Here is a 14976-nt window from a genome sequence, read left to right as displayed (position 1 = left end):
TCCTTTCTTCTTTCCTTTCTTTCCTCTTTCCTCTCTTTCTTCCTTTCGTCTTCTCTTCTCTTCTCCTCTCTTCTTTCTTCTTTCTTCGGGGTTTCACCATGTTGGTCAGGCTGGTCTTGAACTCCTGACCTCAGGTGATCTGCCCACCTTGGCCTCCAAAGTGTTTGGATTACAGGCGTGAGCCACCACGCCTGGCCAAAATTCTTAGTTTCACACACGAATCCCTGAATTTTTATTTTGCGCTGAGTTCCACAAATTATGTAGCCTGTTCTGCAGAAGAGAAATAAGAGAACAGGAAGCAGAAATTTCTTGACTCTTTGGTTATTCATTCCTTTTCCCAGTTTAGCCAAAATGGGAATTATTTTTTAAATAATGACTTACGGATATTTAGAAAATTGTGGAAAATTTACCTAATTTGAAAGCAGTTGTGTGTACATGCATGTTATTTAGTAATTTAGCAAATTATTGGAGAGGGGAAAAGGGAGCATGTTAAAATTTTCTTATAAAAGTGTCAAAGGTGGTCAAACTTCCAATAAACTTTAGCAAGCCAATACAAGAAGTAAAAACAATTGGCACTACAGAATTGTATTCCTGAATTAACTACTACATGTTGGGCTTAACCCAGAAAACTGTTTCTTTACCCATAAAGCCTGATGCTTCATATTCAGTACAGTACTTTACTCTTTTCTGTGATTATTTCTAAAGTGATCGTTGTTTCTTGCGTTTATAGTGCTTCTAAACTTTATTTTTTTAAAGATTTTGGAAATTAAAATTTAGAAATTTATAAACCCAAACATTGTGGTTTTTACACAGGCCTGTCAGTTTACTAGTTTTATTTGATAGCTACCTAATACTCACCTGTATAAAGTGGAAGATGTTTCTATTACAGCTAGTCTCTTTTTCCAGGTCTCTTTCTTGCTAAAGTTTTGCTTAATTCATTTACTGCACAATCCAACTAAAACCAATTTTTTTACATCGTTTCATGTGAGAGTTACCTTTTATTATAATAAACTGTGGAATAATGGGTTGGGGAAGGAATTGCTTAAGTTCTTAAGGATGCTTGCAAACTTGAATGTGCCAATATACGATGATCTTTTGAAAATTTTTAATTCCATTTCACAATCCCAACCAGAAGTCATTATGTTTGAACCACCTGATACAGAGTAAAATATTTTTTCAGGAACACAACTGTAAAAAGATAAGGATGGGGAGAAATATTTACAACACTACTTACTTCTTTGCAGATTTAGTGAAAATATGTCCTACTTTTACAAAATGTCTTATTTCCCCCTCTTTTTCACACATACAATAGAGAACTAACTTTTAAAAACTAGATAAGAAGGGAATACTAATTTTTATATTATGATGTCACTTGTAGAATTTGCTTTAAAATTGATAAAATACACTTCTTTAAGACTCTTTATAGAATTCTAAGGACTCATTGGCTCAGTTTATTTCCTTGGTTTTTCAGTCCAAAATGTAATAAGCCTTTCAGAAAGTTTCTCCTGCATGTGTAAAGAATACCAACACATATCAGAAAGTATCTGGCTAAAGGTTTAAGCAGGGAGTATTGCTATCAGTCCAGCAAAGGTAGTAAAACCCTCCTGTGTCCTGGAAATATAACTGAAAGAGCGAGGCCCTATTTAAAGCCAGCTAACTTACCCTGCAGTTGCTCGTTTGACAATGTTTAAAGATTAGGAATTTTTAAATGCCATAGAATCTATGGAAAAAATGATTTTATTTCATTTATTTTAATCCAAAATCACAAGATTGATTATATACTTAGACTATATAGAAAATAAGCATTAGAAGCATTAATTCTGCATCTGATTTGCATGATGTTGTTACAAGGTATTAACTGTAAAAATGAAGTAAAGTAAATACAATATCTGTTCACCAGATGCTTAAAACATACAACAATAAAGACATGTAGAAAGATCTGCAAGCAACTAAACAAGTAGCATAAATCAAAGCTTGTACTGATAAAGTGGTAAGCGCATTTTGGGCCTCATAGGTAATAAGCCCTGTGTCTGCCAGAATAGTCTAGCAAAAAATGCATTTTTTTCTTTATGAAAACTTTTCACAGGAGGTAGAATTTTAGGTATTGTGTAGATGAGGGGAGAAACTGCTTTTGACAATCTTCAGTGAAAAAGGAAGGGAATGTGTCATTGCAGCTAGAGAGGTAGAAAAATACTGGTAGTGGTGTAGAAATAGAAAGCAAAACCTGTTGGGCAAAGGGACTGAACTGATTTGTCAAAAGAAAGGAAAAGGACAAATAGGAAAAATAAGTAGTATCTGATAACAGGCTGGTGAGCTCACTGATAGCAGAGTCCACTGAGAGGCATTTAGTGGTTTTTCTTCAGGGCAAAACGTTTGAAAGAGAAAAAAATGATCTCTAAATAAGGCTACTTGTAAACAATCATGACTATTAGGAATATAGATACAGTCTTTGTCTTTGAGACTGAAATTTATTACAATTCAATTTTGTTTCTAGACAACATTTTTATAATTTCATAGCAATTAACTTGAAATTCTTAAACAAAAAAGGTTTATATATCTTCTCAACTGGTAATAATATCTCTACTAAAAAGGTACTAATTTAATGAAAAAAATTAAATGAATTGTGGCGTTTGCCAAAATTTTTGGTTTGTATTTATACACTGGATTATAGTTTGTATAAAGTTGTCCTCATGAGATTGTCAAGTGTTTTCTCTTTACCTTTGTTGTTTTGTTAAAAGATTAATTGGAGCATATCAAATACATCACTATACTATTTAGCTCCTATAAAAACAAATACTTTAAAATATGTTTGAAAATTAGAGGGGCTACTACATGCAAATGTTTATAGTTCTAATTTTAGTTATGAAATTATTTCTTAACTAAGGCAAAATCTCTAATTCTATGTCTGCATTGATGACTCAGTGATTTTAGAGGTTATGTGTTGATATTTTCACATGTCTGCCTGTGATAACTCATTATAGAATGCCTGATCATGATATCCTGTCCTGTGTAGCATCATAGTGGACATTTCATGATATTTCTACTAAGCCCTTTACCTGTGATAACTGTCTTCTTTCTGTTTCGCAGATACCCTCAGCAAAGTAAAATTTAGTCCTCACTTGGTTATACATAACATTGCAAACCAGATTTTTGATATATTAAAGCACACAAATTGATAAAAGATTGAAACTGAAACTTAACATGAAGGGATCAGACTCATTCACACAAGGTTGTTGAGAACCAGGAATCATAGATTTCATTCAGTCCTGTTTTATCAGTTTTACATTGTTTCTTGTTCAAAATCATTTTACAATCCACTTTGCCCACCTCCATCTTCCTTACTTTGCAAAGAACTTTGATCTGCTGGGCACTGCTGATGGCGGAATGCCATGCCTTAAGGTTTTCCTTTGGAATACAAAGTCTGTGTTTTCAATAGAATTAACTGTTCAAGAGAGAGAGAACAGGATTTCTGTGCAGACAGTACAGTGCCATAAATATACATAGTCCCTTTACCCTAAGAATTCTGGCTGCTGCTGTTGACGCTGCTACAACTATTACTACTACTACTATTACTGCTAATTACTAGTATAGAAAAATAGCTCTTTGATCCTGTGTATCAAAGAGGTAAGGTTTTTGGGAGAAGCCATTATCTATGGGTGGTGGGATCACATGTATTTTAAAGTCTTTTTGATCATCTTCATTTTCTAACTTTTCTCAAGTAAAGGATTCTTCTATATTTGGAAAAAATTATAATTAAAAAAATAACATCTTATTGGACTCACCAGATATTTTTAATTTATGTCATTGATTTCTGACATACATAGACTTTTATCATTTGCTCTACTTTAACATACCTTTATCAGTTTTATAAATACAGTTTGAGAGGATTGTTCTAAATATATAAAGGGAAAATTTCATTTGAAAGCAAAAATTTGTATGTGAGATATTTGTTGCCTTTTTTGCCTTCTAAAGGGTAATCTAGAAACACTGATATTGATTGGTTATTTTGTTTCATAATCCTTTATAGTTGATAGTTGGCAAAAATGGTTGATTTCTCTTTCATTCTAAACAATAACAAAAAAGTTACCCAGAATTTCTCCAGTGTTTTAAGAGCTGTTCAGGTTGACATCCAAAAATTTAAGAGGGCATTAGAACATGAGATATCTAATTGTTAAAAATTGAGACTGTAATTATTTTTAATAGTCTTAGATGTAAATACTAATATCTTATTAATTTTTGCTAGTATAAAAATGGTTGAAATATTTGAAATTATGTTCTCATTTACAGTTATGCCCAGTATAGAAGTGTGATTATCTAAGAAGTGATTTTTTTTTTTCGGATTTCAAATATGAAGTACTGTTTGATACTAACATGTAGTTACAAAGACTATCATGACTGTTTTTGGTGTTCTGATTATGATTTAATAATTTATATTTTAGGGAAGACAATGTAGTTCTAAGTATATTTATAAGCGGGCTCCTAATTTCTTTTGTGTGCTATAGACTTCTGACCTAAAATTGGTATAATTAAATGTTAAGCATTTTTATTTTTTATATTTTACTACTATAATGCAAAGTGTAACAAAATACTAATTTTTTTCTTACCTTCAGATGATGTTGTGCTGATATATATTTTCTAGTCTTGTCATAAGCTCACAATTACCTACATAATGGTCTTGAACCAAATGATTAAAATGGAAGACAGCATTTCTGGTCTTCCGTTTTAATCAGTATGGTACAAGACTATTATGTAGGTTTTTGTGTAAAATATGGAATGTGAATCCTCAATTAACTCTTTAGTCATTTTTCCTATTAGTCATTGAAGCAAGTTTTAAAATATGCCATTTGACTAAAGATATCAAAGTGCCTTATAAAGTAGAAGATATTACAATGTACCTAAGTCTTGTTTCAGACCACCAGAGAGAAAAACAGAAATGCATAGAAGAAATGAATTCAATTGCACATTTTGTATTTAATCTAACAACTTAATAAAATGGGCAGGTATTTACCAAATTAAATCCTTTCATCAAACATCTTGATTATACCATAAAAGCCCCCAAAGTTTTTATTGGTAGCATTGCTCTGATTAAAGAAATGAGTGTCAGTGTAAAAACTTGGGCTGTTAGAATATTTACAAAACCATTATTGTCCAGTTCTACAGCTGGTACCCTTGTCCCTGGCTGTCATCTTTTTATACCTGGTTTACTACATCAGCATCCACGCTGGGAACCATGTCTCAGTCTTGCACTGCTCAAATACATTTAGTTACGAACTTATTTATTCAGCAGACATTTGAGGACCTACAATGTGCCAACGATTTATTTAAGCAATATTTGTATGTTTTCGATCCGCAGGCTAGGACTTACAGTCCCCCAGTTGTTTATGAAATCTAAAGTAAACTCAGTGTAAAATTTAGAGTTCTCCAAATCTTACTTTTTTTCTTTCGTGCCAGTCTCCTCATGGTAACATTCATTCTTCTTACACAGTCTGTGTCTGTTCCCACATCTTGTCTTAGTGCATCATCTTTCCTCTTCAAGGACGTACTTCTTCTCCTTTAAAATTTTAAAAATCACATCTATAACTGCCTGTGAGGTGTGAGGTTTAGGTTGGTGTAGTCCTCCGATCTGGATCATTCCTTTATTTTGGATCCTGAGAGTAGCTAGAAGAAATTGAGTATTCCGGTAATGAGTGATTTTTCACATACTCTCTTAACAACACTAAGCACTCTATTCAGTAAAATTTACACCATACGAAAATATATTGTAATGTATTTAGTACTTCTTTGGTGCTATATAAGGTATTCTACTTAGAAATTTAGATGTGTAGGAATGTTGGTTAGTAGAAGTTTCTAATACTTACTATCTTCCATATTTGCTAATGTTTTGTTTATTTGAAGCTTTAAAAAATATTTTACATTTCATATTTTTAACTAGGTGGTATCTCTGCTCCTCATTCTGAACATCTGATATGGTAATTTGCACATAATAGGGTTTCATGAAGTGCTTGATTCAGTCAAAAAAATATTGATGAACATCTACCACATTCCAGGCACTTTGCTGGATTTCTGGACTACAATCGTGAGAAGACAGTCATCTCTCAGCCTGCTTATAGGCTAGTAGGAAAGATAGGTGGACAGACAATCCTAATATAGTATAAATTCTTGAACACAGGTAAACACAAAAGAGTGTGGGGTACCTAGTCTCTTCTAGTGGTGTCAAGCAAACTTTTTTGTAGAAGCAGCCTCAGCACCAAGGAGGGAATTAGGAAATTTTAGTGCCTAATAATCTCCCTCAGTCTTCTAAATCATACCAAATGACACAAAGTAACAGTCTATGTTTTCTATGGGAATACACATGGAAGTCAAATATCCAGCATGTGCACCCTCAAGAGTGTCACCCTAAACCTTCCCATATGGGAATGCTAGTGCCACCTCTGAGAGGAAGGGATGGCTACACAGAGACAAGCAGGATTCCTGCAAGGGGAACATGAACAAATGCCCAGTGGCAAAAAAAGAAAAGAAAAAAAAAAAAGCAAGTTGAGTTGGAGGAAGTCATTCTCCAAGGCCAGAATGTAGATTTGTTTGGACAGAGTGGATGGGGGGATGTAGGTATGGTCATTGAGCTGCAGAAGAAGGCAGGAGCCAGATAATAAAGGATTTTAAATCAGTGATTTTTAAAACCTTTGTTTTCTTAACAGTAGAATTCTTAAGAGTTTTAAAATTTGAAATTTTAAAATGCACATTTGCCAAATAACAATCACAGCAGTACTATTCCATCATATTCTCAAGTCCTGCCTATACTCAGGGGAAAGGGATTATAGGAGGCCATGGGTCATTGGAGGTCAGTCATCGTAGAATTCTGGCCACCTCACTTGCCTTTTTGTAAAAACTCATCCTTTAGTTTTCAACAAGTCATGTTTCTCTCAGTCTTATCATATCAATATTTAAAAAATAGGAACAGAACTACTTTGGTTTTGGTGTTGTTCAGGGTTTATTTTGTTGTATTTTTTGATGGGGTGGTAGAGTGGGCAGACATGTTAGTTTCCTTGGTTGCTTGCCTCTCTTTGTAGTCCACTGAGGTTAGGAATTGTGTTCTAGAGTCACATCATGTTCCTAACAGGTGCTCTGTGTTCTGACTGGTGGTAGCAATAGCTTTCATCCTTTGTGATTGAGTAGTCTCCTAGGACTTTATCGATTCAACAAAAATGTGTATACAGGTTGAGCATCCCAAATCTGAAATGCTCCAAAATCTGAAACTTTTTGAGTGCCAACATGATGCTCAAAGGAACATTTTTGGATTTTAGATTTTTACACTAGGGATGGTGAACCAGTAAGTATAATGTACATATTCCAAAAATTAAAAGATATGTATGAAATCCAAACACTTATTCTCTCAAGAATTTTGGATAAGGTATTCTTAGTACTGGTAATGTTTCTCTAAGCAAAGTAGACACAATCCCTGACCTCATGGAGTTTCCAGTATAATGATAGAGTTGGATATTAAAAAGTAATCCTATAACTATAAGCTGTATGATAAATACTGTACGGAAGTCACTTACATTGAGAGATCTGAACAATGAGCAGGTGGTAGACAATGCTGTAGGCAGGGGCTGTAACATGCATGAATGCTCTGAGGGAATAAGGTTCATGGCAGGAGTAAAGCTGGAGATGGGCTAGAACCCAGATTCTGGACAGCTAAATTAAGGTTTGGATTTTATCCTCAGTGTAATGAAAAATCATTAAAAGGTTTTGAATAGTGGAATAATATAAGATGATTTGTCTTATTAAGATATTAACTACTGTGGCTAATGTGTGGAGATTGGCTAAGAGAACAGCTAGAATGAGTGAGTTCAGGGACATCAGTTACAAGAGTCATTTTCTCACATCTGCCACATAGTGGGCACTCATTCGCTATTTTGTAGTTAGCTGAACGATGACTAGATAGATCACTGCCTCTGTTGTAACATCTCAAATTATCTGTACTTTAACTATGAGTTAAGTTGGATATTTTTGAGGAATCATGAAGTGTTGCTGATTTGTACTAATTTTTCCTCATAAAATTTTAGATGTATTGAACTGCTGCTTCATCTTGCCCAGGATGAAAACAAGTCATTTATTCATTCATTCAATAAATGCTTAAGCTGTGCCAGGTACTGGCTGAGAGCTGAGGATACAGACTGGATGAATAAGATAGGCATGATATCTGCCATCAAGTGGCTTATAGTCTGGGTAACCAGAGCTGAGTAAAGCAGTATATTGGCCTCATACGTCCTAACTAGTGGTGTCTGGAATTAGCCTGCCTGCTGTCTCAGCCTCAGTATCTGGAATATCCTAGATGAAGACGAGATCCTCTTAACAATTTAATTACATTTTCTCCTACCTCCTCTTTGTTCTAATATATATTGTATTACTAAATTTCTACTTTGATGACCTTAGCTGAAAATACAGCCACTCTATATAACGCATGTGCCCAGGCCCTGACAACCCAAAGATTAAATCCTGTCTTCTTTACTCTTAGAAAAGCTGGGAACTTGCTTAATGAAAGAAACTTCTATTGCTGCGTAACAAATGACAACAAATGTAGTGATTTAAACAACACATATTATCTCGTGTTTCCATGGGTCAGGAGTCCAGGCATTGCTTAGCTGGCTCTTATGCTTAAGGTAACAATCAAGGTACCAGCCAGGCTACATTCTCATATCTAGCTCAGGATCCTCTTCCAAGCTCATTCAGATTCTTGACAGAATTTGTTCCCTTGCATTTGTAGGAAGATTGTGTCTCTCCATAGGCAGTTCACAATATGGCTCTTTACCTTTTCAAAAGTGTCAGAAGAAAGAGAGAGTCTACTGCTTTGCCTCTCTTAATTCAAGGAAGGCCTAAATCCTCTTTTAAGGGTTCACCTGATTAAATTAGGCTCACCCAGGATAATCTGCTTTGAAATCAGCTGATGGGGTACCTCAATTACATATGCAGAATCACTTCACATTTGCCAGGTTAACATAATCACAGCAGTGATTCTCAGGTCCTGCTTATACTCAAGGGAAGGGGATTATAGAAGGCCAGGGTCATTGGAGGTCAGTCATCTTAGAATTCTGGCTACCTCACTTGCCTTTGTGTAAAAACTCTCACATCTTTTAGTTTTCAACAAGTCATGCATGTCTCAGTCTCATCATATCTTTGATGACTTCAGCATTCTCTCTCTTCCTTCATTCCATAAATACTGAGATTTGTCAATACATCTCATGAACAATGCAGCCTGTTGCTTTTTTATTATTATTGTACTTTAGGTTCTGTGGTACATGTGCAGATCATGCAGGATTGTTGCATAGTACACACATGGCAATGTGGTTTGCTACCTCCATCCCCCCGTCACCTACATCTGGCATTTCTCCCCATGTTATCCCTCCCTGACCTCCCTACCCTACTGCTGCCCCTCTCTTGGCCCTTGCCAATAGACCCCAGTGTGTGATGCTCCCCTCCCTGTGTCCATGTGTTCTCATTGTTCCACACCCGCCTATGAGTGAGAACATGCAGTGTTTGATTTTCTGTTCTTCTGTCAGTTTGCTGAGAATGATGGTTTCCAGATTCACCCATGTCCCTACAAAGGACATACTCATCACTTTTATGGCTGCATAGTATTCCATGGTGTATATGTGCCACATTTTCCTTGTCCAGGCTGTTGTCTATGGGCATTTGGTTGGTTCCAGGTCTTTGCTATTGTAAACAGTGCCACTATGAACATATGTGTGCATCTGTCTTTATAATAGAATGATTTATAATCCACTGGGTATATACTCAGTAATGGGATTGCTGGGTCAAATGGAATTTCTATTTCTAGATCCTTGAGGAAGCACCACACTGTATTCCACAATGGTTGAACTAGTTTACACTCCCACCAACAGTGTAAAAGTTTTCCTGTTTCTCCTCCATATCCTCTCCAGCATCTATTGTCTCCAGATTTTTTAATGATTGCCATTCTAGCTGGTGTGAGATGGTATCTCAATGTGGTTTTGATTTGCATTTCTCTAATAATCAGTGATGATCAACATTTTTTCATATGTTTGTTGGCCTCACATATGTCTTCTTTTGAAAAGTGTCTGTTCATATCTTTCACCCACTTTTGGATGGGTTTTCTTCTTGAAAATCTGTTTTAGTTCTTTGTAGATTCTGGATATTAGCTGTTTTTCCGATGAGTAGATTGCAAAAACTTTTTCCCATTCTTTTGATTGCCGGTTCACTCGAATGATTGTTTCTTTTGCTGTACAGAATCGCTGGAGTTTAATTAGGTCCTATTTGTCTGTTTTGGCTTTTGTTGCCAATGCTTTTGGTGTTTCAGTCATGAAGTTCTTGCCTATGCCTATGTCCTGTATGGTTTTGCCTACGTTTTCTTCTAGGGTTTTTATGGCATTAGGTCTTATGTTTAAGTCTTTAATCCATCTGGAGTTAATTTTAGTGTAATGTGTCAGGAAGGGGTCCAGTTTCTGCTTTCTGAACATGGCTAGCCAGTTTTCCCAACACCATTTATTAAACAGGGAATCATTTCCCCATTGCTTGTTTTTGTCAGGTTTGTCAAAGATCAGATGGTTGTAGATGTGTGGCATTGCCTCCAGGGCCTCTGTTCTGTTCCATTGGTCTATATCTCTGTTTTGGTACCAGTACCATGCTGTTTTGATTACTGTAGCTTTATAGTACAGTTTGAAATCAGGTAGCATGATGCCTCTGGCTTTATTCTTTTTGCTTAGGATTGTCTTGGCTATGCAGGCTCTCTTTTGGTTCCATATGAAGTCTAAGGTGGTTTTTTCCAGTTCTGTGAAGAAGGCCATTGGTAGCTTGAAGGAGATGTCATTGAATCTATAAATTACTTTGGGCAGTATGGCCATTTTCACAATAATGATTCTTCCTAACAATGAGCATGGAATGTTTCTCCATCTGTTTGTATCCTCTCGTTTCCTTGAGCAGTGGTTTGTAGTTCTCCTTGAAGAGGTCCTTTACCTCCTTTGTTAGTTGTATTGCTAGATATTTTATTCTCTTTGTAGCAATTGTGAATGGGAGTTCACTCATGATTTGGCTCTCTGTTAGTCTGTTATTGGTGTATAGAAATGCTTGTGATTTCTGCACATTGATTTTGTACCCTGAGACTTTGCTGAAGTTGCTTATCAGTTTCAGGAGATTTTGGGCTGAGATGGTACGGTCTTCTAAATATACCATCGTCATCTCCCAATAGAGACAATTTGACTTCCTCCTTTCCTATTTGAATACCCTTTATTTATTTTTTCTTGCCTGTTGCTCTGGCTGGAACTTCCAATACTATATTGAATAGGAGTGGTGACAGAGGGCATCCTTGTCTAGTGCCAGATATCAAAGGGAATGCTTCCAGTTTTCCCCCATTCAGTATGATATTGGCTGTAGGCTTGTTGTAAATAGCTTTTGTTTTTTTGAGATACGGTCCTTCAATACCTAGTTTATTGAGAGATTTTAGCATAAAGGGCTGTTCAATTTTGTTGAAGGCCTTCTCTGCATCTATCGAGATAATCATGTGGTTTTTGTCTTTGGTTCTGTTTATGTGGTGGATTATGTTTATAGACTTGTGTATGTTGAACCAGCCTTGCATCCTTGGAATGAAGCCTACTTGATCGTGATGGATAAGCTTTTTGATGTGCTGTTGCAATCAGTTTGTCAGTATTTTATTGAACATTTTTGCATCTATGTTCATCATGGATATTGGCCTGAAGTTTTCTTTTTTAGTTGAGTCTCTGCCGGGTTTTGGTATCAGAATGATGTTGGTCTCATAAAATGATTTGGGAAGGATTCCCTGTTTTTGGATTGTTTGAGTAGTTTCAGAAGGAATGGTATCAGCTCCTCTTTGTACGTCTGGTAGAATTCAGCTGTGAACCCATCTGGACCTGTACTTTTTTTTGTTGGTAGGCTATTGTTGCCTCAACTTCAGCCCTTGTTATTGGTCTATTCAAGGTTTCAACTTCTTCCTGCTTTAGGCATGGGAGGGTGCAAGTGTCCAGGAATTTATCTACTTCTTCCAGGTTTACTGGTTTATGTGCATACAGTTGTTTTGTAGTAATCTCTGATGGTAGTTTATATTTCTGTGGAATCAGTGGTGATATCCTCTTTTTTGTTTTCTATTACATATATTTGATTCTTCTCCCTTTTCTTTTTTATTAATCTGGCTAGCAGTCTGTTTTGTTGATCTATTCAAAAAAACCACCTTCTGGATTTATTGATTTTTTGAAGGGTTTTTTGTGTCTCTATCTCCTTCAGCTCTGCTCTGATCTTAGTTATTTCTTGTCTTCTGCTAGCTTTTGAGTTTTTTTGGTCTTGCTCCTCTAGCTTTTTCAATTTTGATGATAGAGTGTCGATTTTAGATCTTTCCCCACTTCTCATGCGGGTATTTATTGCTATAAATTTTCATCTAGACACTGCTTTAAATGTGTCCCAGAGATTCTGGTATGTTTTGTCTTCATTCTCGTTGGTTTCAAAGAACATTTTATTTCTGCCTTCATTTCATTGTTTATCTAGTTGACATGCAGGAGCCAGTTGTTCAGTTTCCATGAAGCTGTGTGGTTCTGAGTTAGTTTCTTAATTCTGAGTTCTAATTTGTCCTGTGGTCTGAGAGACTGTTAGGATTTCTGCTCTTTTGCATTTGCTGAAGAGTGATTTACTTCCAATTATGTGGTCAGTTTTAGAGTAGGTGCAATGCAGTGCTGAGAAGAATGTATATTCCGTAGATTTGGGATGGAGATTTCTGTAAATGTCTATTAGGTCTGCTTGTTCCAGATCTGAGTTCAAGTCCTGGACATCCTTGTTGATTTTCTTCTTGTTGGTCTGTCTAATATTGACAGTGGAGTGTTAAAATCTCCCACTATTATTGTGTAGGAGTCTAAGTCTCTTTGTAGGTCGTTAAGAAATTGCTTTATGTACCTGGGTGTTCCTGTATTGGGTGTGTATATATTTAGGATCATTAGCTCTTCTTGATGCATTGATCCTTTTACTATGTAATGCCCTTGTTTGTCTCTTTTGATCTTTGTGGGTTTAAAGTCCATTTTATCGGAGAGTAGGATTGCAACTCCTACTTTTTTTTTGCTCTCCATTTGCTTGATAAATCTAATTCCATCCCTTTATTTTGAGCCTATGTGTGTCCTTGCATGTGAGATGGGTTTTCTGAATACAGGACACCAATGGGTCTTGACTTTTTATCCAGTTTGCCAGTCTGTGTTTTGATTGGGGCATTTAGCCCATTTACATTTAAGGTTAATGTTGTTATGTGTGAATTTGATCTTGCCATTTTGATGCTAGCTGGATGTTTTGCCCATTAGTTGACGCATTTTTTTTCATTGTGTTGATGGTCTTGACCATTTGGTACGTTTTTGGAGTGGCTGGTACTGATTATTCCTTTCCTTGTTTAGTGCTTCTTTAAGGAGCTCTTGTAAGGCAGGCCTGGTGGTGACAAAAATCTCTCAGCAATTTGTTCATAAAGGATTTTATTTATCCTTTGCCTACAAGCTTAGTTTGGCTGGATATTCTAGGTTGAAAGTTCTTTTCTTTAAGGATGTTGAATATTGGCCCTCACTCTCTTCTGGCTTGTGGGGTTTCTGCAGAGAGATCTGCTGTGAGTCTGATCGGCTTCCCTTTGTGGGTAACCCAACCTTTCTCTGGTTTCCCTTAGCATTTTTTCCTTCATTTCAACCCTGGTGAATCTGACGATTATGTGCCTTGGGGTTGCTCTTCTTGAGGAATATCTTTGTGGTGTTCTCTGTATTTCCTGGACTTGAGTGGTGGCCTGGCTTGCTAGGTTGGGGATGTTCTCCTGGATAATATCCTGAAGAGTGTTTTTCAGCTTGGATTCATTCTCTGTCACATTCAGGTACACCTATCAAACATATATTAGGTCTTTCCATATAATCCCATATTTCTTGGAGGCTTTGTTCATTTCTTTTCACTCTTTTCTATATTTTGCCTTCTCATTTTATTTCATTGAGTTGATCTTCAATCTCTGATAGCCTTTCATCTGCTTGGTCAATTCAACTATTGAAACTTGTGTATGCTTTGTGAAGTTCTCGTGCTGTGTTTTTCAGCTCCATTAAGTCATTTATGTTCTTCTCTAAGCTGTTTATTCTAGTTAGCATCTCATCTAACCTTTTTTCTAGGTTCTTAGTTTCTTTGCCTTGGGTTAGTACATGTTCTTTTAGCTCTGAGAAGTTTGTTATTACCCACCTTCTGAAGCCTGTTTCTGTCAATTCATCAGATTCATTCTCCATCCATCTTGGATCCCTAGCTGGTGAGGAGCTGTGATCCTTTGGGGGAGGAGGGGCATTCTGGTTTTTGGTGTTTTCAACCTTTTTGCACTGGTTTCTTCCCATCTTAGTGGCTTTATCTACCCGTGGTCTTTGTAGTTGGTGACTTTTGGATGAGGTCTCTGAGTGGAGAATCTCTTTGTTGATGAAGTTATTTCATTCTGTTTCTTAGTTTTCCTTCTAACAGGCCTCTCTGCTGCCAGATGGCTGGAGGTCCACTCTAGACCCTGCTTGCCTGGGGATCACCCTCAGGGGCTGCAGAACAGTAAGGGTTGCTGCTGGTTTCTTCTTCTGTTATCTTTGTCTCAGAAGGGTATCTGCCTGACGTCAGCCTGAGCTCTCCTTTTTGAAGTGTCTCTTTGGGTGTACAGGGGTCGGGAAGCTGCTTGAGGAGACAGTCTGTCCCTTATAGGAGCTCAAGTACTTTGCTGGGAGCTCCCTTGTTCATGCAGAGCTGCTGGGCAGGTACTTTTAAGTGTGCTGCAGTGGAACTCATAACCTCCTCTTTTCCCAGGTGCTCTGTCCTAGGAAGGTTGGCTTTATTTGTAAGTTGCTGTCGTGCTGCTGCCTTTTTTCATAGATGCCCTGCCCGGCACGGAGTAGTCTAGTCACAGTCTGCCAGTAGAGGTGTTGTTGAGCTGCCGTAGGCTCTGCCCAGCTGCTTTGTGAACTG

General features: G+C 36.8%; 1 protein-coding gene and 1 long non-coding RNA gene across 25 annotated transcripts in view; both read left to right on the top strand.

Moving 5' to 3' along the window:
* Window positions 1-5496, top strand: part of LOC116537527 — a 23372-nt gene extending 17876 nt beyond the window's left edge. Inside the window, exon 3 of the long non-coding RNA XR_004263164.1 lies at window positions 5486-5496. This is a non-coding gene — a long non-coding RNA (uncharacterized LOC116537527). The remainder of the gene's footprint in view (window positions 1-5485) is intronic.
* The window catches only part of ZEB1 (zinc finger E-box binding homeobox 1), a 202861-nt gene that overhangs the window by 85233 nt on the left and 102652 nt on the right, over window positions 1-14976 (top strand). The window lies entirely within an intron of this gene.

The sequence above is a fragment of the Sapajus apella genome, unplaced genomic scaffold, assembly GCF_009761245.1.
Source record: "Sapajus apella isolate SASKATOON/1434 unplaced genomic scaffold, GSC_monkey_1.0 scaffold111, whole genome shotgun sequence".
NCBI classification, from domain to species: domain Eukaryota; kingdom Metazoa; phylum Chordata; class Mammalia; order Primates; family Cebidae; genus Sapajus; species Sapajus apella.
This window is presented reverse-complemented; position numbering and strand designations above follow the sequence as displayed.